At 47.8% G+C, this 23,049-nt stretch overlaps 1 long non-coding RNA gene across 1 annotated transcript; it reads right to left on the bottom strand.

Moving 5' to 3' along the window:
- Positions 1 to 2,835: 2,835 nt before the first annotated feature.
- Positions 2,836 to 8,221, bottom strand: LOC149441020 (uncharacterized). Its single transcript, XR_016307451.1, has 2 exons — positions 3,423 to 8,221; positions 2,836 to 3,316 (listed from the first exon to the last, which is right to left on the bottom strand). It is a non-coding gene; the product is annotated as an uncharacterized LOC149441020 (long non-coding RNA).
- Positions 8,222 to 23,049: the final 14,828 nt, after the last annotated feature.

A 23,049-nucleotide genomic window follows, 5' to 3' on the forward strand; every position in this document is an offset into this window, starting at 1 on the left:
AGCATCACTTCCGCTTTACATGAGGAGTAATGACGTCTCACACTATCCTCCAATCCCAGAGGAGGCCAATTAAGGAGAACCACAATGGGCGGAGCTGGGTGTGATGTCATCACGTGCAGGCATGTCAGCTGGTCCCGCGGCAGTACTTTTGGTATTGTACATCACATGTTCCTATTCACCCAAATATAAATGTAATATTTAATACAAAAGATTTGATCTCACTACACTATGAGGCTCCTCCCTGTTTGCACTTTATACATCTGATTGGTGGTCGGCGCTGTTTGGCGTGGCCAAGGCGTGATTTCCTTGTGTGGGGACCATATCACCATATCCCATTGATGGGATCACGGAGCCCCCTGGGGGTCTGATGGTGGGAGTGTCGGCCATCCTTGGATAGAGAAGACGCATCTGATCTCTGTAATTCCAGATCATTCCTGGTTGGTAAGAGGCCCTTTGGCTGGAGAAGCACTGTTTGCACCGGAACACTTTTACTGCAGAACTTTTGAGCACGAAGCACTTTCATTTCACATCAATATGAGGATAGGAGTTGCCTGTCTATAAAGTTTCAGTATTAATGTCCAGAACACTTACAACTTCTAATACTCCAAGTAAAATAGTGACCATCTGCCAAGATATGGGATGAAGGCAATAACCCCCCACATGTACTGATCTCTGAAGACCTGGACTGAAAACACAAGAAGGAATTGGTTGCTTAAGGCCGTCTACAAGTCTGTATTTTGAGTCCATTTCCTGCACTGTACTCGGCTTTGTACATATGTTTGATATTGTCATTGATGTCCGGCATTTGTTGTACATGTAGCCAGAATGGAGAAAGAGAAGAACAGCGGCTGAAGCTACTCTCTGTAGTCGCTGCCCTGCGTTGCCCAACTGCCTAACAGCGGTCTCTGTGAGAGGAGGGAGCTGCTGAGCAGGAAGATTTCTATAGACGGAGTCACACAGATATACTGGAGATATTCAGCAGATCAGCACAGCAGGGCAGCAGTGACAGAGAGCAGCTGCAGCAGATTGGGAGTGCTCCAGTGTTAGTAAATCCCCCCATTGGCTGGAGGTATGCAGCAGTACAGGCCACTGTTCTTGCCTTGATTTCAGTGCCCCCCCCCCCCCCAATAAATGGTGATGGATAATTGCTTCTTTGCACGTTTCTCAGGATCTACTAGCATCTGCTTGTGTCTTTTAGTTTACTAAAGATTTCCAGCTTGGTTCTAGGATTCCAACTTTCCACAGTAGGATGCCTCCTTACTAGCTTTATCACACAGGATTGTTTTACCACCCCCCAAAACCTTCTACCTATCAGCAGCCACAGCAGGAGTTGCAGGACTCAGCAGAACGGTCAGAGTCACATGATGTTTCCAGAATATTTTATACCATATTATCAGGCAGCACAGTGGCTAAGTGGTGAGCACTTCAATCCGGCAGCACTAGGGGCATCGGTTCAAACCCCAACCATGGCATTACATGCCTGGAGTTTGCATGCTCTCCCTGTGCCTGTGCGGGTTTCCCCCCACACTCCAAAGACATGCTGGTAGGTAGATTGTCCCTAGTATGTGTATGGATGTGATTAGGGACCTTAGATTGTCCGCTGGTTGAGGACTGATGTGAATGTACAATATATACTGTATGGAAAGTGCTGTGTACATTGATGGCGCTATATAAGCACCTGTAATAATGAAATAAAATGTGTCATTGGTGTCTATCACTGGATTCTCTGCAAGAGCTGTCGGGTTGCTGCACTTTACAGTCAGTGCTGTTGTAGCCAAACAAATGGGGGAATAATGTTCCCAATTCCCAATATCTTCTTAGCTGTTTCTGTCCTGATGAGAAATCTTCCTGTAGAAACATTCCTAACAATGAAATGTCATGTACAGGATGTACAGCACTGCGTACATTGGAGGCGCTGAATATGCCTGCCACAAAGAAGTCATGTTCATGTAGAACCACGCCCATAATCAATGAATGCCACACCCCTAATTAAAGTACAAGCCCCGCGTACATGGGCTTTCTGGACACTCAGAAAAAAAAAGGTTTCCCTAAAAACATTTTGGAAATGTTGGCAACTATGGGCCAGTATTGGACCCGACACCCAGACCGCTAAGGCTCATACATGAACGTTGACTGTCACATCTTGCGGCTTGCTCTGCTCGCTCTCACAATTGCTCCGCCATGAAAGTGCCAATTGGTCATTGCAATCTAATGTGTGTCACCATTCATGTGGCATAAGATCTCATGTGGACTGGAACTGCTGGAACTCTATGGCTTGTCCTGCTCTATCTTCTGATAGTTCTGCTATGACTGTGCTTGCTGGACATTGTAGTGCACCCTGCTGAGTGACCACTAGAGCTACAATTGGAACTTTAGTGGCATTGTGTGACCTAAGAGTCGCTACACCAATTGTCAGCTTCCATTTCTACAGCCGATTCCATGCTGAGCGATCGATGGAAATGCTGAAAAGGGGGACACTGCACCGGCTGGACTTTCATATGGACTCTGCTCCCTGTCGGCTTTAGTCTCCTTATCTGCAGATGGAACAATATCAGAGACAATTCTTATTGTAATCCTGGAAGATGACACTAGATGTGTTCCTTTATACATGGATTGCTTTGTTTTTGTCTGTTACTTGTTGCAGCTCATAAACACACTCTATAGTGTAGCCTCAGCTGGCCTTATATAGCAGTTGTTGTTTTCCCGAGAGACCATTTATTATATGGGGGGAGGGGAAGCCGGTACAGTAGGGGGTCACCCCACTGTCTAGCTGACCCACCCATTGGATGTGGCCACATCTGGATGTCTGAAGTCATGTGGGAAGACAACACTGTCTTTGGTTAATGGGGATACATGTGTTTTTTATTTATGTGGTTTTATATTTGAAAATATATTTTTTATACAAAACAAAAATACAAATTATTTTTATAGCAAAAAGATGCAGTATTTTTGCTGCTTAGTCTCTGAAGGTAACCTCTGTCCTTGTGGTGCGGACTCTCCTGCCAACCCATTGTTTCTTTATATGTTATGGAGAGCGCCCCCCACTGTCCTCCCCGCACTGTCACCATGTGTTCAGTGTCTTCTACTTGTGTAGGAGGAATCTTCATGTCATGAACAGGAATTTCCCAGCGCTCGGGTCTCACCAGTGGCGGCAGTTTTGGTGTGAAGATCCAAAAGTCACATTTTTATTTTGTAGTAATGAATACATTGAGGAGTAACAATACAATATAAAATGGAGGAATGGGAGGAAGGACAGATCCCCGCTCAGATCATTCCGGAATAACGGTCAGTAGATATCAGTCAGTAGACTCATCATCTGAATGTGAAGAAAAGGAAAATGATGAATAATCAGTGCCATGAACAGGAGGATCTGATATAATTCCATTCTGGACAGTCTCTTCATATCAGGATCTGTGTATTACCTGTGGGGGGGGGGAGGGGAGGACTTCCCACAGACCATTTTCTAATCTTCTTCTGTGTATAGATACATCCCACCATGGTACATCCCGTCTATGAAGAATACAATGAGAGTGTTAGAGGAGGAAATGTTGCTGTGATGATGGAAAAGGGGGAGCTGGTGCTGAGCTCTGGAAGAAATGATGGACATTTTTATACACACTAATGGGAAGTATTCTTCTGTCTTCCTGGAAATGTGTGCGATGTGTAATGTACAAATCTGCAGCCGTACAATGTACATCAGTGGTCTCCTATGCTGGGAGGAGATCTGACGTAGATTGGATGTAGATGGTGGGATGTGGGATCTCATCTCTTCATAACTGACCCCAGTATGCAAATACACCAAACCATCCCCTCTGTCCTCACACTTTAGGGGTTTGATAAGTGTCCCCCATTTAAAGGGCCCACCACCTTCTAAACTACCTACCTAATACCGAGGGGCCCTCACCATGGCAGGGGCCTACACACTCATGGCCGTCCAACCATTGGGATATCAGACTGTACGCCTGGTGTGCTGGGCTGTCATGTGTACAGGCTGAGAACACATCTGATTGGCTCAGTTATACTGACACATTGGACAGACAGCGGGGGATGGGGGGAAGGATAATGAAAGTTCTTTTTCTTTAAAGGTAAAACCTTGTGGAAGATTGTAGGACCCGACTAAGATTATTAGTGGTGGATCTGATATTCCTCATCCACCCATCTGTAATGATACAACTTGGGATGAGGAAGACATTCTCCATCATCTGGGAAATCTGTGACTGGCACAGGACATCTCAATCATCTCTCATTATCTGTATAACTCCAGAGACCTCCAATGGGTTCTACAGAAATGTGGGAACTGTTCTGGGCTCACAGAATGAAACAGGAAGGCCTGAACTCATCTCTACATGGACATGCTGGAAGCCATTTTGTTCTGTATATTCTATTTCATGGTTTCTGAACACAGATTCTAAGAACATTCCAAGGTGGTTACAGCTTATGTTCCCAGGTTATAAATCTGGGGGAGGTATGGTGGGATCAGACGGCTACGAGATAAAGACTAGACATGATACCAAGTGGTAAGGTGAATGGATGACTCCATGTCTGGATTGAACAAAGGACAAAAGAACTGTTCACAATGATTTGTTTACATGAACCTCAGAAGAAGAGTGCATATTAAATGTTACATTGTGTGTGGTGTTAACAGGGCCACTGTTAGAAATCATGGGGCCCCGTGAGACCTACCGGAAGGGGGCCCCCAAGCCCACCCATCAGAGCTGTTTTGTGCAAAACCATTACACAGAACAGGTAAGAATAATATATCCATTGTTTTAATGAAACCTCCTGAGTATTTTTGGAGAAAAAAAAACAATATTTCTGACTTTTTGCTATTAACCCTTTGCCTACAGGACACTTATACCCTCCTCCTTCCCAGGCCAGTTTCCAGCTTTTTTAGGGGGTGGGGTGTGTTACTAGGGAGAGGGTCTGTGTACTTCACTGTACTCACACTGCTCTGGATGGCTGTGCTGTGCAGTGTGCCCGAGCTGACAGGGAGGAGGATTGTTAGTAAACAAAACAGTTGTCCTCCCTGTTGGAGATTCTTGGGAATCACCGGGCGCTGGCGAGTAATTACCGGCTGGGACCCGGTGATTTACAGCCGTGGCCACAAATGGTGGTGTGGGTAGGGCGCGCACACAGCTCTTGAACGCCCCCTACCCAGAACTTGAAATTCATGTTTATATACGTAATTGTTTGCACCCGTGTCGCACTAAAGCACTATTTCTGTATAATAATACAGAATAATAAAATTTCTGTAAAAATACTGTATAATAATAATAAAAATTTCTGCTATGGGGCTGGACGGGAAGCAGTTAAACAAAAATCTTTCCAATGACTCGTTTTTTAAGAGATTATGGTTCATGGCATCACCTTCAGTATAAGAGCTCAATACACTCACCCTCGTACTGTAGAATAAAGTGGCGTTTTTTGCTGTTTGCATTAAAGTTAATATATGAGTGCTTAATGTGGACTTCGGCAAAATGGCCACCATAAGTCCGCCGTCAGGTCACTCACGCGGACTTTAGGAAAATGGAAGCCGTAATCCCTCCCTTAACAATTTGATTGGCATTTGACAGACAATATAATCCAACTGAGATCACCAGAGGGCGTATACCCTGATGAAGTCACGTGGTAACATGATGCAACGCGTCGGTACGCAACATCCAGTGATTCACTTCCTGTTGGACGCCATATTGGAACACTATACAGACCCATGCAGTACACCCATATTATGAGGTGTAAAAGTGCTTTCTGAAGGAGACAAATGTGAGTGGGCTAATTGCCTTGTTATTGTTATATATTGCCAAATAACCATCATTGCACTATGGAGGATGTCTCTGCTTGTGTCCTAACAGCACGGCCTGATGGGAATGTGACCTGAGAGTGGTATGGAGAAAAGGTGCTTAAGCGGCATCTCCACCTGGAGGAGTTCAGTTTCCTTAGGACCGTGGTGTGATCCTATAAGGTGAGTTGGCCCTTGTGGTCCAGGTTTGGAGGTGAGGGGGCATTTCTGCCATTCGGAGGATTTTTGTCCCCTGAGTGAAGACCACCTGATCACGTACACGAGTGTGTGTGTCTAAAGACCACAGCTATAGGATATTGGACATCATTTTAGATTCATATATGTGTAGAAATGTTTGCTGGACTTTTCTTCATCAATTATTGGCACTATACACTTGGGCATTGTTTTCTTACCCCTCGTAAGGGGTCACATATTAACCACTTCAAGTCCCTGTAGGGACCGGGGGAAGTTTGAGTTTTTCCATTAGGAAAAAGGGATCCACTATATTTGTAACAGGTTATCCTGTGTATTTCACCAAAGTTTCACTGATTAGATCCAAGTGGATCAGAGCCCTGAGTGTACAAATTGCAGCGATTATTACACGGTATATATCTTCTTTTATGTGGGTCATAGTATTGTTGTCATACTCCGGTCATTTCTTATATTTTATATGTAACATGAGTAGCGCTTCACCATTTATTTAATCATTCCTGGCCGGTACCAGCCAGATAAACACAGAATTAAACCCAGAAGTGACATAATCCTTGCAGCTTCCGGCTTCATTCATCACAGAGGGGAGGGAGACATGGATGTTCCCCTCCCCCCACTCTGTATGCTGCCAACTCATCTATGTACAGCAGGACAGCCTGGGAAAACAGGAGCGGGCTGAGGGGCAACAGAACAGTGGTGATAATAAATCATCAGGGCCATGGTGTATACTACCTCCCCCCTCCACTGCTTTGCAGTATATGTGGGAGCATTTGGGGGCGGCAAAAATTCACAGCTGGGCTGCACATTTCCACCATACCCTTAAACACAAATATAAATGAGGCCTAAGGCCCCTTTCACACCATCGGTCAGATTGGGTCTGCTTGTCCGTTTTTTTTAGGTGAACTCCATTCATCTCTATGGAGTGGCAGATGTAGAGGGACTTGTGTCTGCTTACACCCGCTTACCTCCAATCTGGTCCGTTCAGCTAAAATAAAGGAAAGCGGATCCGTCCTCCTCCATCAAATTGGAGGGCAGTCGGGTGTAATGACCAGTGGAGTCCATTTACACACAACCGCCCATAGAGCAGAGCATGCTCTGTCTGTGTCTACCTGCTTGCCGAGCGACTGTATAACTTACAATAGTAAACATCTTGGGGGGAACCATCCCTGCCTGGACAACACAATGATTGCTGCTGGTGGCCATACTAGCTGCTAGCAATAATCGCATGTAAAATCCCACAGGCTGGAGTACACAAGCCATTCAACCATTGACTTGGGGACAATCAGCCTGCCCATACATGGTTCAAATCTCATCTGGTCCCCGCTGAACTGGCCGAGATCTGAACCATCTGTGGCCAGCTTACATTTCACTGTCCTTCCTTCAATCATCATCATCATTATCACCATCATGATCATACAGTACAGTTGCTGGGGCTCCTGTAGCTGTCCTGTGTGACCACCATCATGATTATCATACGGTACAGTTGCTGGGGCCCCATACCTGACCTGTGTGAGTGTGACTGCCATCATGATGATCATACAGTAAGTTGCTGGGGCTCCTGTACCTGTCCTGTGTGACTGCCATCATGATGATCATACAGTACAGTTGCTGGGGCTCCTGTAGCTGTCCTGTGTGACTGCCATCATGATTATCATATGGTACAGTTGCTGGGGCCCCATACCTGACCTGTGTGAGTGTGACTGCCATCATGATGATCATACAGTAAGTTGCTTGGGCTCCTGTACCTGTCCTGTGTGACTGCCATCATGATGATCATACAGTACAGTTGCTGGGGCTCCTGTAGCTGTCCTGTGTGAGTGTGACTGCCATCATGATGATCATATGATACAGTTGCTTGGGCTCCTGTACCTGTCCTGTGTGACTGCCATCATGGTGATCATACAGTACAGTTGCTGGGGCTCCTGTACCTGTCTTGCGTGGGTCTGACTGCCATCATGATGATCATGCAGTACAGTTGCTGGGGCTCCTGTACCTGTCCTGTGTGACTGCCATCATGATTATCATACAGTACAGTTTCTGGGGCTCCTGTACCTGTCTTGTGTGATCGCCATCATCAGGCTTAGTGGGGTGTATTTACTAAAGCTGGATCCCTCAGAATCTCGTGCACTTCTGCGAAGGAACCAATCAGCTTACTGCTTTTATTGCTAAAGCTTCATTGGACAAGCTGAGGTGAGAAGCCGATTGGCTGCCATGCACAGCTGCACCAGATTCTGAGGGAACCAGCTTTAGTAAATCCCCTCAGTATGTGTGTTCCCCCCAATAGAACAGATCTTACTCTCTATCCACAGTGAAGCCGGCATTCCGGAGGACCTGATAACAACGATCCCCTTCTGAGTCCGACATCTTCTCACCATCCTCATCCTCATACAATATCACCTCCAGTCTGGTCAGAGTTCGGTTTGTGGAGATCACGGAGCAGAGATCATCACAGCACCATAATGTCACATTACACCTAAATATTCTGGGGGGAGAAGCAGGAAAGAGAGGTGAGATGTTCTCCAGTGACGGGCAGAAGTAGACACATTCCAATGGATAATCAGTGGGCGGGGTCTTAGAAGATGAAATGTTGGCCCATTTGGATGGATGATCTCATGGAATATTGGTTGGACCTCCCCTGTGAGATGGAGGGGAGTTGTCACCCACCTGAGAAGTCTTAGTGTGGATGGACACATTGCAGCGTACGTGGTGATGCACACATTGGAGGGGGAATGGCTCCATATAGATTCCCTGCAACACATAGATGGGAACCGGCCATATAGGAAATAATGGGACTTCTACTTGACCTGCGTCTCCATGCAGCAAAATCCATGAGGATTGCTAGATGCCCTGACAAGCAATGATAATATGCCGGCATATCGAGGAATCAATTGGGCAGCCCACCCTCGGGCGGAGCCAAGTGATGTCATTTCCTGCCTGGAACTGACACAGAAAGTGGTCCTGGTGAGCGATATTATCTCCTGCCCAATCAGGTGCTTGATAGGCGGACATATTATTGATTGTCAGAGCATTTATTATAAATAAAGAGACAATTGTTTTGAAGGACATACTTCAGTATTGCTGACATTTGTGTTTTGTTTGGAGTTCTCTATCCAGCCAATCAGGAGGTGGAAGATCTTCCCTCCAGAGGATTCCCTCCCCTCCTCCTGACCAGGCCATTTTTTGCATTATGGCCCTGCGTTACTTTAACTGACAATTGTGCAGTCATGCAACGCTGCACCCAAATTAAATTTACGTCCTTTTTCCCCACTAATTGAGCTTTCTTTCAGTGATATTTGGTCGCCTGTGTGTTTTTATTTATTTTTTGTGCAATAAAAAAAGACCAACAGTTTTGAGAAAAAAACAATATTTTGGACTTTAACATTAAACATGTCCAGTAAAAAAATGTAAAAATCAAATTTCGTCATAAATTTAGGCCAAAATGTATTCTGCTCTGTGTTTTTGCTGAGAAACCTGAATACGTGTAAATTAATTGGTTTACGTGAAAGTTATAATGTTTACAAATGGCGGGATATATACTGGGACTTTGTTAGATTTCAGACACATAATACTTCTTTAGTGTCTTGAGGCGATTATGAATGAAGAGCCATTGAAATAAAAAATGAAGTGTGATTTTATTCTATCACACAATGGCTTAAAATGACAATGTAAAGCGTATCACGAACAGTTCCATGTAGATAAAACTATTGTAGAAATATCAAGCAGAAGTTTAAAGAAAAAGTCACTATTGTCATAACTGTCTGACCATGTGCAACGTCCATCTTCTTCTTGTCCTTCACGAGACTTTCGGGAAGAAGCTGGAAATAGACGGAAGTGACGGTCTTGTCTTTCAACAAGCACCTGTTCCAGCTTCTCATACGTGTGTGTGTGTTATGTATGAAAGAGTGTCAGTGTTAGCGTGTGTCCCCCAACTGTCCCTTATGGACCTTTTATACAGGAACAAGCGTCATACCTAGTGATCTCAATACCTTTTATGGAAATCAGTACTGCTAGCAAAGCAATATCATAGAAGGGAGGGGACGCTACACACATGATGTTTTTGATTGACAGGTACAGATGCTGATGTACATAATACTATAAGCTGATGATGTAACCTCAGCTATTCATATTTAAATAATATAACTTAAGAACATATCTTTACAACATATCAATGTATAATCACTATTCTATATATGTATCAATGTTAGAAGCGTATACTAAATACACACAGATACTATTAAAATACATAATGTAATAGTACGTCTATAATGAGTACTCCCAATACCCTTGACATATTACTAGAGACTTCTAACCAGCTATGCCTAAATCTAGTCTTCAGCTGGTTTAGCTGCTCTCAGCTAACTCATTCATATTTACTGTCTCAGCTTAACTTATATCTCAGCTATTTTACTGAAGAATTAAATAATATCATCGGTTTAAGGCGACAATTCACACATTTAAATATTAATTATGATTAATCATAAAAACCAAATATTTTGCAAGCTTGCCATCAATATAAGTGCCGAATCATAACTATTGCTATCAATAGACGCGGAGAAGGCATTTGACAGGGTTAATTGGAGTTTCATGATGGATACGTTAGAGGCTTTGGGACTGGGTAACAGGATGAGGAGATGGATTGGAAGATTGTATGAAGGGCCTTCCGCGATGATAATGGTAAATGGAGAGAGATCAGAATCTTTTTTAATGACAAACGGAACTAGACAGGGTTGCCCACTATCCCCATTGTTGTTTGTTTTGTCATTGGAACCGTTGCCATTAATAATCAGGAAAAATATAGATATAAAGGGAATTAACGTAGGAAAGATAGAGCATAAGGTTGCCGCATTTGCGGATGACCTATTGTTCTATATTGGTAACCCCAGGATAACGCTTCCTAACCTAATGAAAACATTGAAAGAATATGGAGAATTGGCAAACCTAAAAATTAATCCGAGTAAAACAGAGATATTAAATATAAATCTTCCAAAGAGTGAAAAAGAAATGATACAGAGAGAGTTCCCCTTTATATGGAAAGATAGAGAAATAAAATATTTGGGAGTGAAACTTACTTCTTCACAGAAAAATCTTTATAAAGCAAATTATATACCATTGTTAAATGAGATTAGGGAGGAATTGAAGAGAATCGGAGGAGGAAATCCTTCGTGGTTAGGTCGTATTAACTTAATAAAAATGGTAATTCTCCCTAAGGTTTTGTATAAACTCCAAATGATTCCCATTAAACTCCCAGGGACATACTTTAGAACAATTAAGCAAATGGTAACAAGATATATATGGAAAAATAAAAAACCTAGAGTATCATATGAAGTGCTGAGTAGAAATAAGGAAAAGGGTGGGGTAGGAATGCCGGATCTTAAAAGATATTATAGAGCAGTGATCCTATCAAGAATTTTTGATTGGAAATACAATACAAAGAGTAAAAACTGGGCTACAATAGAAAATACACTTAGTGGGAAAGATTTGGGTGGGATCATTTGGGTGTCAACACAGTTTAGAGAATTAGCTGAGAGCACAAGTCCATACACTAGGATTGTTTTGAAAGAATGGGATAGATTGCACAAACTAAGGAATTGGGAGTTTAATTCACTGTTAATGCCACTAAGAAATTCAGAGTTTTTTCCCCCAGGTAAAGAGGAAATTACGGGTAAATGGATTAAGAAAGAAGATGCTCAGTTGAGAGACGTAATGGAGGGGGTAAACTTAAGAACACTAGAGGATTTGAAAAGGGAAGAGGGAGGGATTTTCACTAAGATAGACATATGGAGGTATAATCAATTAAAACAATTTGTGGGGAAACTGACAAAGCCCCTTAGAAATAGAAAGGATTGGAATTTATTTGAGAAATTTTTTGAAATTCGAGGTGATGGGAAACACAGCACTGCTAAAATATACAAAATTCTCACTGATTTAGATAGTAAGGTAAAATTAAGATATATAGAAAAATGGGAAAGGGATTTGGGGGTGGAGTGGGAGGAACATACACAAAGAAAAATATATAGAATGGTACACGGAAATGTTAGCATGCGGGAGGTGGAATTGAACTATAAATGTTTAAGTAGGTGGTATATCACTCCGATGGTAGAGCACAAGATGAGTGGGGAGAAACAACCTGGGTGTTGGCGAGAATGTGGAGAGGAGGGCACAACGTATCACGTGTGGTGGGGGTGCCCAAAAATACAAGTTTATTGGAGAAAGGTTATAAATCAAATTAGGAATATCACTGAAATTGAGATTGGTTTGGACCCTGAAATATGCCTTTTTCATATCACAGAAATATCAATGAAAAAATTTAAAGATATGGGTATAGTGTTACTTAAATGCAGCTAAAGGATTGATACCTAGGTTTTGGCGTAAAGTTGAGGCACCGAAGGTAGTTGACTGGATAGACAGAGTGGATCAGATTGTTAGAATGGAGAAATTATATTATATACAGGAAGACAGGATGGAGGTTTATAATACAAAATGGAAGAAATGGGAGGAATTTAGAACAAAGAAGAAAGAAGTCACTCCGTAAATAAGAATAAAGATGGGAATCGGACAGATGTCAGGGGTTTATTGAAGAGGGGTGGGAGGGAGGGGGGGTTGAGGGAAGGGGGTTAAGGGGAGAATATGATATGCAATAAGTGTTTTTAGAAGAAAGTTGTTATGTGGTACTTTATTGTTTCTTGTGTTGGAAATATTTATATTGCTATATTTTGAAAACAAATAAATATTTAAATTAAAAAAAAAAAAGTGCCGAATCATAAATTTGATTTCTTACAGACTTTTTTAAAAATACTTTTTATTAGCAATGGTGGCGTTCAGCAACTTACAGCGGGTCTGTGGCGGACATTCTGACACTGGGGGGGAACTAACTTGGCGTCACAGACATCCCCTGTGACACCAATACAGTGATCTGTGCTAACAAAAAAGGCCTGACGCTGTACTAGAGGCACTGGGCAGGAAGGGGTTAACATCTGGGACAATCAAAGGGTTAACTGCTGTGTTACTCTGTGCTGTGCAGAGCCATCCAAAGCAGTGTGCACAAGCTGACAGGGAGGAGAACTGTTTTGTTTACAAACAGTCCTCCTCCCCATCGGAGATCCTCAGCATTCACCGGGCAAAATCACATATATATACAGTGAAGGAAATGCATATTTGCTCCCCGGCTGATGCTGAATGTTTGCCCCTCACAAAGAAATGATCAGTCTAAATATCAAATGTTCAGTGTATTGTAACACTGAGAGACAGAATACAACAACAAATTCAGCAGAAATGCGTCTAACAAATGATGACTGATCTGCATGTTCATGAGGGAAAGAAGGATTTGATCCCCTATCATTCAGCAGGATTTCTGGCTCCCAGGTGTCTTTCATACAGGTAACAAGCTGAGATTAGAAGCAGTCTCTTAAAGGGAGTGCTGCTAATCTCATTTTGTTACCTGTATAAAAGACACCTGTCCACAGAAGCAATCAAACCATCAGATTCCAAACTCTCCACCATGGCAAAGACCAAAGAGCTGTCCAAGGATGTCAGGGAAAAGATTGTAGACCTACACAAGGCTGGACTGGGCTACCAAACTATGGCCAAGCAGCTTGGTGAGAAGGTGACAACAGTTGGTGCAATCATTCACAAATGGAAGAAACACAAAACAAGTGTCAGTCTCCCTAGGTCTGGTGCACCATGCAAGATCTCACCTGGTGGAGTGTCAATGATCATGAGAACAGTGAGGAATCATCCCAGAACTACACGTGAGGATCTTGTCAATGATCTCCAGGCAGCTGGGACCACAGTCACCAAGAAAACAATTGGTAATACACTACGCTGACAAGGACTGAAATCCTGCAGTGCCCGCAAGGTCCCTCTGCTCAAGAAAGCACATGTCCAGGCCGGTCTGAAGTCTGCCACTGAACATCTGAATGATGCCGAGGAGGACTGGTGGGAAGTGTTGTGGTCAGAGGAGACCAAAATCAAAGTCTGTCTTTGTATAACTGTCATCTAGGGAACGTGTCTGGATCCCTCACAAAAGGTTTTAAACCAAAACCCAGCAGAATAAAAGATGATTTATAGTAGAATTCTCCCCTCATCTCCTGGATCTCGGAGTCCCTCACATAGAAGATATATATCAGAGTCCTGCAGAATATGAGATCATTTATAGTAGAATTCTCACCTCATCTCCTGGATCTCGGAGTCCCTCACATAGAAGATATATATCAGAGTCCTGCAGAATATGAGATCATTTATAGTAGAATTCTCACCTCAGCTCCTGCAGAGTACAGCCAGGATGTCGGAGTCCCTCACACAGACGTCTCATTCCAGAGTCTTGGAGATCATTATCTGATAAATCCAGTCTGGTGAGGGATCGGTTAGTGATAAGAATGGAGCGGAGATCATCACAGCAGGAGGAAGTCAGATCACATCCTTTCAACCTGCAGAGACAAATACAGACACATGAGAGTATATTAGGGAAAGAACCAACAACTCTTAGGGTATGGTCATCATAAAACTCATAGAAAAGAAAGAAGGAAGAAGATAATGGGGTCCCATCATCAAGGTGAGAAAAGTCAGTAAATCCCCTTCTGATGACCCATGGAAGGGGGAGGGCTGTAAATCTCTCCAGCAGTCCATTCACTCTGTAGGAAGCTTGTCTCTGGAGTAGAATGTCTCCCATATCATTACTGAGATCACACAGAGAAATGATGAGCAGATACTGAACAGGAGCAGACAAGGCCTGACATAGGGGGACTCAGGGGAACTTGGTCAGTGTTGTCTTAACATTAATGTAACAACTAATCCGGGTCACGGCACCAATGTTGTCCTAAATTATGAAGACAACTATAGCAATCCATAAAATAGAGCGGATGAAGATATTTGCAACAGACAGTTCATATCAAACATGGAGATCCAGCCCTTCTCCAGATGACCAGGGTGCATTTATATATGTACTTTTCCTGCAGCAACTAATAGTTGTATTCCAGAGAGATGCATTTATTCGGATAAAGATATTTGTTACAGATGACAGAAATCCGGCTGAATACTTGTAAATATTACAATGAACACCTCTCACCTCAACGACAACAACCTCCTCGATCCCCTACAGTCCGGCTTCTGTCCCCTCCACTCCACCGAAACTGCCTTACTCAAACTCTTCAACAGTCAGTCCTCCTACTCCTTGACCTCTCCGCGGCCTTCAACACAGTCAACTACCCCCTCCTCCTCAAAAAACTACACTCCCTCGGCCTCAGAGATTCTGCTCTCTCCTGGCTCTCGTCCTACCTATCACAACGCTCCTTCAGCATTACCTATAACGCTGCCACCTCCCCCTCTCTCCCCCTCTCTGTTGGGGTTCCTCAAGGCTCCGTCCTCGGGCCCCTTGTCTTCTCCATCTACACCTCCTCTCTTGGCCAACTCATACACTCTCATGGCTTCAACTACCACCTCTATGCCGATGACACACAAATCTATCTCTCTACCCCCCACCTCACCCCCTCAGTCTCCTCCTGAATCACAAACCTACTGAGCGACATATCAGACTGGATGTCTCTCCATTTCCTTAAACTGAACCTCTCCAAAACCGAGCTCCTAGTCTTCCCCCCAGCCCAGACCCCACCCCCAGTGACTTCTCCATCACGTCCAACAATGCCACCATCAGGCCCGCCCCGCAGGCCAGAGTACTTGTTGTCATTCTGGACTCCAACCTATCCTTCCAGCCCCAAGTCCAATCTTTAACAAACTCATGCAGACTCCACCTCCACAACATCGCCAAAATCCGCACGTTCCTAACCCCAGAAACCACTAAACAGCTCATCCACTCCCTCATCATATCACGACTCGACTACTGCAGCTCCCTCCTCACTGGCCTGCCTCACCACAGGCCATCCCCACTTCAGTCGACCCTGTAAATATTACAATGAACAACAACCATCAGAGTCCCATGTAAGATACTTCATATCAAGCATAGAGATCCGACACCGTCCATCATATGTCCGATCTGTAATATGCACCGAGGTCGCTTCCATGCATGCAATAATGGGAGTTATTATTATTATTATTATTATACAGTATTTATAAAGCGCCAATAGTTCGCTCAGCGCTGTACATTACAAAGGGGGACAGAACATGTGACAGAACAATACCAATACAATGCAAAACATGAGGGGATCGAGGGCCCTGCTCTTTCAAGCTTACAATCTAGGAGGGAGGGGGTGGTGGCACAGGAGGAGATAGCTGTGGGGGATGGAGTGGTAGGAAGAGTGGAGGAGGTCGGCAAGTAAGCAGGGGGTGGGGTAGGCTTCCCTGAAGAGATGGGTTTTCAGGGTGCGCCTAAAGGGGAGGAGAGTAGGGGATAATCTGATGGGTTGGGGCAGGGAGTTCCAGAGGATGGGTGACACCCTGGAGAAGTCCTGGAGGCGGGCATGGGAGGAGGAGACCAGGGAACTAGAGAGAAGGAGGTCTTGTGAGGAGCGGAGTGTGCGTGCTGGGCGGTACTTGGATATTAGGTCAGTGATGTAGTTCGGGGCAGTATGGTGGACAGCTTTGTACGTCAGCATAAGGATTTTGAATTTGATCCGTTGCGCAATCGGAAGCCAGTGGAGGGATTGGCAGAGGGGGGTGGAGGACACTGAGTGGAGGCCAGTGGAGGGATTGGCAGAGGGGGGTGGCGGAGACAGAGCGGTTGGAAAGGTGAATGAGTCTGGCAGCCGTATTCAGGATCGACTGAAGCGGGGATAGCCAGCGGCGAGGCAGGCCAGTGAGGAGGGAGTTGCAGTAGTCGAGTCGTGATATGATGAGGGAGTGGATGAGCTGTTTAGTGGTTTCTGGGGTTAGGAACGTGCGGATTTTGGCGATGTTGCGGAGGTGGAGTCTGCATGTTGCGGAGGTGGAGTCTGCATGAGTTTGTTAAAGATTGGACTTGGGGCTGGAAGGATAGGTTGGAGTCCAGAATGACACCCAGTACTCTGGCCTGCAGGGCGGGTTTGATGGTAGCGTTGTTGGATGTGACGGAGAAATCAATGGGGGGTGGTGTCCGGGCTGGGGGGAAGACAAGAAACTCGGTTTTGGAGAGGTTCAATTTAAGGAAGTGGAGCGACATCCAGTCTGATATGTCGCTCAGTAAGTGTGTGATTCGGGCTGAGACCGAGGGGGTGAGGTGGGGGGTTGAGAGATAGATTTGTGTGTCGTCGGCATAGAGGTGGTAGTTGAAGCCGTGAGAGTGTATGTCAGGAATGGACTGGCCAGCAATGGTGGGACTCACCTGCCTTTTGATCTGCAGTACCAGGGCTGGCCAGCGGATGCTCCCAGCAATCAGAGACTCAACTTTGCAGCCAGCTAACACCTGGAACTGATTATGCTGGGGTATTTAAGGGATGGCCAGACCCACAGACTCTGCCTTGGTGTTGTGTTTTTCCTGGGCCCTGTATCCTGTTTCTGTCCTGCATCCTGTTTCTGTTCTTTTGCTGACCCTGCCTGATCTGAACCGCTGCGGACTTCTCCTGCTCTGATCCCGGCTCGCTCCTGACCATCCCTCTGCCTGACCCTCTGTACTACGCTGCTTGCTACCTGCTGAACCTGGCCTGTGACCCCGACCAATCTCCGCTTGCTCCCCCTGTACCTACCTGCCCTATTGATATTGACCCGGCCTGCCTGACGACGCTTGCTTGTATGTACTGTTATCTGTGGGTGGTTGGTTTGGTTTGGTTGCACTGTATTATGTTTTAGTATTGCACTGCGTTTATGTTTGTATGGTTAGTGTTAATAAATTATATTGTTTATCACATATCTGAAGTCTGCGTTTCCCTGCGTCAGTCACACACCTCTGGTCACACCTGGGAGCCCTGACATTACACCAAGGCCAATCCTGACCAGAAGTGGCTGCACAGGGAAGCCATCTTGGCTTGTTGCTGGGAAGGATGGATCTGGATGAGGTTGTGTATTTATATCTGCTAGTGTTTGATGACAGGGAGTATGCTTATCAAACTCTGAAGGAGTATCCCCGGGATGAACTGCTAGAATGTATACGGCTCGCTCATGTTCTAGTAGATCAGGGCACAGAGTTCTCTGAGGTGCAGCCTTTGATTGAGGTTTGTGCTGAGTTGGTTTCATCTGGTTCCCCCGAATGCAGAGATGAATTTTTGCCACCATTTAGTGCAGACCAGGTAGAGTCCCTGGTGTGGTTATTAGAGGATGATGTGGGTTACTTTCTGGAGTGTTATTCCACATGTTCACCACAGACACTAAGAGATTGTATAAACGCAGTGCAGTCATTGACCAGACAGGCTTTGTGTAAGCTCAGCTTTGTTCAACCCATACTGCAGACATGGACAGACTTGTTGCACCCAGCCTCAGTCAGCTTACAAAGACCTAGTCCTGCTTCTAACTCTACTCCTGTATTCCCACCAGCTCCTCCAGTTACAGCCCAGTATACTTGGCTATCTACCGCATGTCAGTACCCTGTTCCCACTCGCTGCACCTATCCTGCCTTTAACCCTGTAAAAAAGCCCTCTGTAGCAACTGCTCCCTCTCCTGTTCCATCCTCCAGTTCTTCTCTGTCTCCAGCTGCTCCATTCGTTTGCAGACCTGCGTTTACTTGCAGTGCTCCAGTAGTTAAAACCAGAAAAAAGCGAAAATTCTTTCCAACCAGTACCATCCTGCCAGTATCCAAACCGGTGAACCTGCCTTCCGTGGTCCAGCCTGAAGCCTCTACTCAGCCTGAATCCTCTACTCGGCCTGATGCCTCTACTCGGCCTGAAGCCTCTACTCGGCCTGATGCCTCTACTCGGCCTGAAGCCTCTACTCGGCCTGATGCCTCTACTCGGCATGATGCCTCTACTCGGCCTGAAGCCTCTACTCGGCCTGAAGCCTCTACTCAGCCGGACGCCGGCATTCAGCCTGATGCCTCTACCCAGCATGATGAACTGATCCAGCCTGACGATCCTATTAGGCCAGTTGACTCGATGCCCGCTGTTGATCCAGATGATCCGGTACCTGATCCGGTGCCCGCTGTCGTGCCAATTGACTCAGAGCCCGCTGTCGTACCTGGTGACTCGGTGCCCACTGCCTTGCCAGATGATGCGGTGCCCGCTGGCGAGCCAAATTACCTGATGCCTGGTGACCCAGTGCCCGCTGTCATACCTGGTGACCCGATGCCCGCTGTCGAGCCAGACAATCCAGGACCTGATGACCCTGTGCCCACTGTCGTGCCTGTTGACTCGGAGCCCACTGCCTTGCCAGATGACGCGGTGCCCGCTGTCGAGCCAAATGACCTGATGCCTGGTGACCCGATGCCCGCTGTCCAGCCAGACGATCCAATGTCTGACCCAGTGCCAGCGGTCATGCCAGTTGACTCGGAGCCCACTGTCGTGCCTGGTGACTCGGTGCCCGCCGCTCCGCCTGGGGGCCCGAGACCTGTCGCTCCACCTGGGGGTCCGGCGCCCGCCGCTCCGCCTGAGGGCCCGAGACCTGTCGCTCCACCTGGGGGTCCGGCGCCCGCCGCTCCGCCTGAGGGCCCGAGACCTGTTGCTCCACCTGGGGGTCCGGCGCCTGCCGCTCCGCCTGGGGGCCCGACGCCTGTCGCCCCGCCCGGGGGCCCGGTGCCTGCTGCTCCGCCCGGGGGCCCGGTGCCTGCTGCTCCGCCCGGGGGCCCGATGCCTGTCGCCCCGCCCGGGGGTCCGATGCCTGTCGCCCCGCCTGGGGGTCCGATGCCTTTCACCCCGCCTGGGGGCCCGAGGCCTGTCGCTCCATCTGGGGGTCCGGCGCCCGCCGCTCTGCCTGAGGGCCCGAGATCTGTCGCTCCATCTGGGGGTCCGGCGCCCGCCGCTCCGCCTGAGGGCCCGAGACCTGTAGTTCCGCCTGGGGGTCCGGCGCCCGCCGCTCCGCCTGGGGGCCCGATGCCTGTCGCCCTGCCTGGGGGCCCGATGCCTGTCGCCCCGCCTGGGAACCCGTGGCCTGTCGCCCCGCCTGGGGGCCCGAGGCCTGTCGCCCCGCCTGGGGGCCCGAGGCCTGTCGCCCCGCCTGGTGGCCCGCTGCCTGCTGCTTCGCCTGGTAGCCCGATGTGCCTCTGCCCGGAGTCTAGCCCGATGTGCCTCTGCCCGGAGTCTAGCCCGATGTGCCTCTGCCCGGAGTCTAGCCCGATGTGCCTCTGCCCGGAGTCTAGCCCGATGTGCCTCTGCCCGGAGTCCTGCCCGATGTGCCTCTGCCCGGAGTCCTGCCCGATGTGCCTCTGCCCGGAGTCCAGCCCGATGTGCCTCTGCCCGGAGTCCAGCCCGATGTGCCTCTGCCCGGAGTCCAGCCCGATGTGCCTCTGCCCGGTGTGCCTCTGCCCGGTGTGCCTCTGCCCGGAGTCCAGCCCGATGTGCCTCTGCCCGGAGTCCAGCCCGATGTGCCTCTGCCCGGTGTACCGCTGCCCAGAGTCCTGCCCGGTGTGCCAGTCTTTGATATCCCGCCAGTTACCAGACCCGGGCGGTGGAACATTTTTCCCAGCTAGGACTGTTTGGAGCGTCCTGAGGCCGCTCCTTGAGGGGGGGGGTACTGTCAGGAATGGACTGGCCAGCAATGGTGGGACTCACCTGCCTTTTGATCTGCAGTACCAGGGCTGGCCAGCGGATGCTCCCAGCAATCAGAGACTCAACTTTGCAGCCAGCTAACACCTGGAACTGATTATGCTGGGGTATTTAAGGGATGGCCAGACCCACAGACTCTGCCTTGGTGTTGTGTTTTTCCTGGGCCCTGTATCCTGTTTCTGTCCTGCATCCTGTTTCTGTTCCTTTGCTGACCCTGCCTGATCTGAACCGCTGCTGACTTCTCCTGCTCTGATCCCGGCTCGCTCCTGACCATCCCTCTGCCTGACCCTCTGTACTACGCTGCTTGCTACCTGCTGAACCTGGCCTGTGACCCCGACCAATCTCCGCTTGCTCCCCCTGTACCTACCTGCCCTATTGATATTGACCCGGCCTGCCTGACGACGCTTGCTTGTATGTACTGTTATCTGTGGGTGGTTGGTTTGGTTTGTTTGCACTGTGTTATGTTTTAGTATTGCACTGCGTTTATGTTTGTATTGTTAGTGTTAATAAATTATATTGTTTATCACATATCTGAAGTCTGCGTTTCCCTGCGTCAGTCACACACCTCTGGTCACACCTGGGAGCCCTGACAGTGTATGAGTTGGCCAAGGGAAGAGGTATAGATGGAAAAGAGAAGGGGCCCGAGGACAGAGCCTTGAGGGACCCCAACAGAGAGGGGGAGTGAGGGGGAGGTGGTAGCATTATAGGTAACGCTGAAGGAGTGTTGTGACAGGTAGGATGAGAGCCAGGAGAGAGCAGAATCTCTGAGGCCGAGGGAGTGTAGTTTTTTGAGGAGGAGGGGGTGGTCGACTGTGTTGAAGGCCGCAGAGAGGTCAAGGAGTAGGAGCACTGAATAGTGGCCATTAGCTTTGGCGGTTAGCAGGTCGTTGGAGAGTTTGAGTAAGGCAGTTTCGGTGGAGTGTAGGGGACGGAAGCCGGACTGTAGGGGATCGAGGAGGTTGTTGTCGTTGAGGTGAGGGCATAGGCGGGTGTAGACGAGGCGCTCGAGGAGTTTAGATGTAAATGGGAGCAGGGAGATGGGTCTGAGGTTGTTCGGGTCATTGGGGTCCAGGGAGGGCTTTTTAAGTATGGGGGTGATGTGTGCATGTTTCAGAGGGGAGGGGAAAGTGCCTGAGGAGAGGGAGAGATTGAAGATGTGGGTGAGGGAGCGTAGGATGGAGGAAGGTCGTAGGAGTTGTGAGGGGATAGGGTCGAGGGGGCAGGTGGTGAGGTGGGCATCAGAGAGGATCTTGGAGACTTCCTCGATAGTAGTAAGGTCAAAGGTGCGGAGTGTGGGGGGAGCTTCAGTATGAGGAATGTAGGGTGGGGTGGAAGAGGAGGTCAGAGCAGTGGTGGGGCCGTGGGAGAGGGGTGATGAGGGGGTAGCTGAGTGAGGGTGAAGGGGGCTGGAGAGAGTTTGAGCAGCGACGAAGTCCCTGCGGGTTATGTCGAGGGGGAGGGGGGATAAGGGGGTAGCTGTGTGAGAGGGGACGGGTTGAGAGGGCGTGTGAGTTGCGGCAATGTCCTTGCGAATTGTGTCAATCTTGTTTTTGAAGTGATTGGCAATCTCAAGGGCAGTGAGTGAGGTGCTGGGTGGAGGTGGGGGCAGAGAGAGTAGAGAGTTGAAGGTGGAGAAGAGTCAGCGAGGATTGGAGGAAAGGGCCTTGATGAGGGTCAAGAAGTAGGCCTGTTTGGCTGCATGGAGGGAGGAGGTGTAGGTGCGGAAGGCAGATTTATAGCGGGTGAAGGCTTGTTGGGATTTGGTTTTGCGCCATAGTCACTCCAGGGCACGACTTTGTCGTTTGAGGGTTTTGGTGTGATCAGTCTGCCAGGGCTGGAGCGGTCGGGGTCTGATGTTGCGTGTGGTTAAAGGCGCTAGTGAGTCAAGGGCTGTTGAGAGCGCATTGTTGTAGGCAGTCAAAGCCAAGTCGGGGCAGGATGGGGGGAGGATGCGGTCGTGGAGTTGATCAGCTGCAGAGTGGAGGGAGGCAGGGTTAAGGTTGCGGAGGTTACGGCTGGTAGTAGTGTGACATTTGGAGGGGTAGGTGTTGGAGGACGAGGAGATAGAGAAGGTGATCAGGTTGTGGTCAGAGAGAGGGAAGGGGGTGTTTGTGAGGTTGTGGGGAGCGCAGAGGTTGGAGAAGACAAGGTCCAGGATATTTCCGTCGGAGTGGGTGGTGGATTGTATGCACTGTGCAAGTGCAAAGGAGGAGGTTAGGTGGAGGAGACGGGCTGTGTCTGGGTTGTCGAGGTTGACAGGGATGTTGAAATCCCCAAGGATGATGGTGGGTAGCTCAGAGGAGAGGAAGAAGGGTAGCCAGGAGAAGAAGTCATCCAGGAAGCGGGGTATAGATCCAGGAGGCCGGTATATCACAGCAATCTTCAGGGGGGTTGGGGAGAATAGTCGGACGCAGTAGGCCTCGAATTTATGATCTATACCTGTCCTCCCATATTAATGACAGGAAGAAGCTCCTCTCCCAGCGGAGGTACAGACGAGGCAGATGA

The sequence above is a fragment of the Staurois parvus genome, unplaced genomic scaffold, assembly GCF_062004578.1.
Source record: "Staurois parvus isolate SC_StPar_1 unplaced genomic scaffold, SC_StPar_1.0 ptg001036l, whole genome shotgun sequence".
NCBI lineage: Eukaryota > Metazoa > Chordata > Amphibia > Anura > Ranidae > Staurois > Staurois parvus.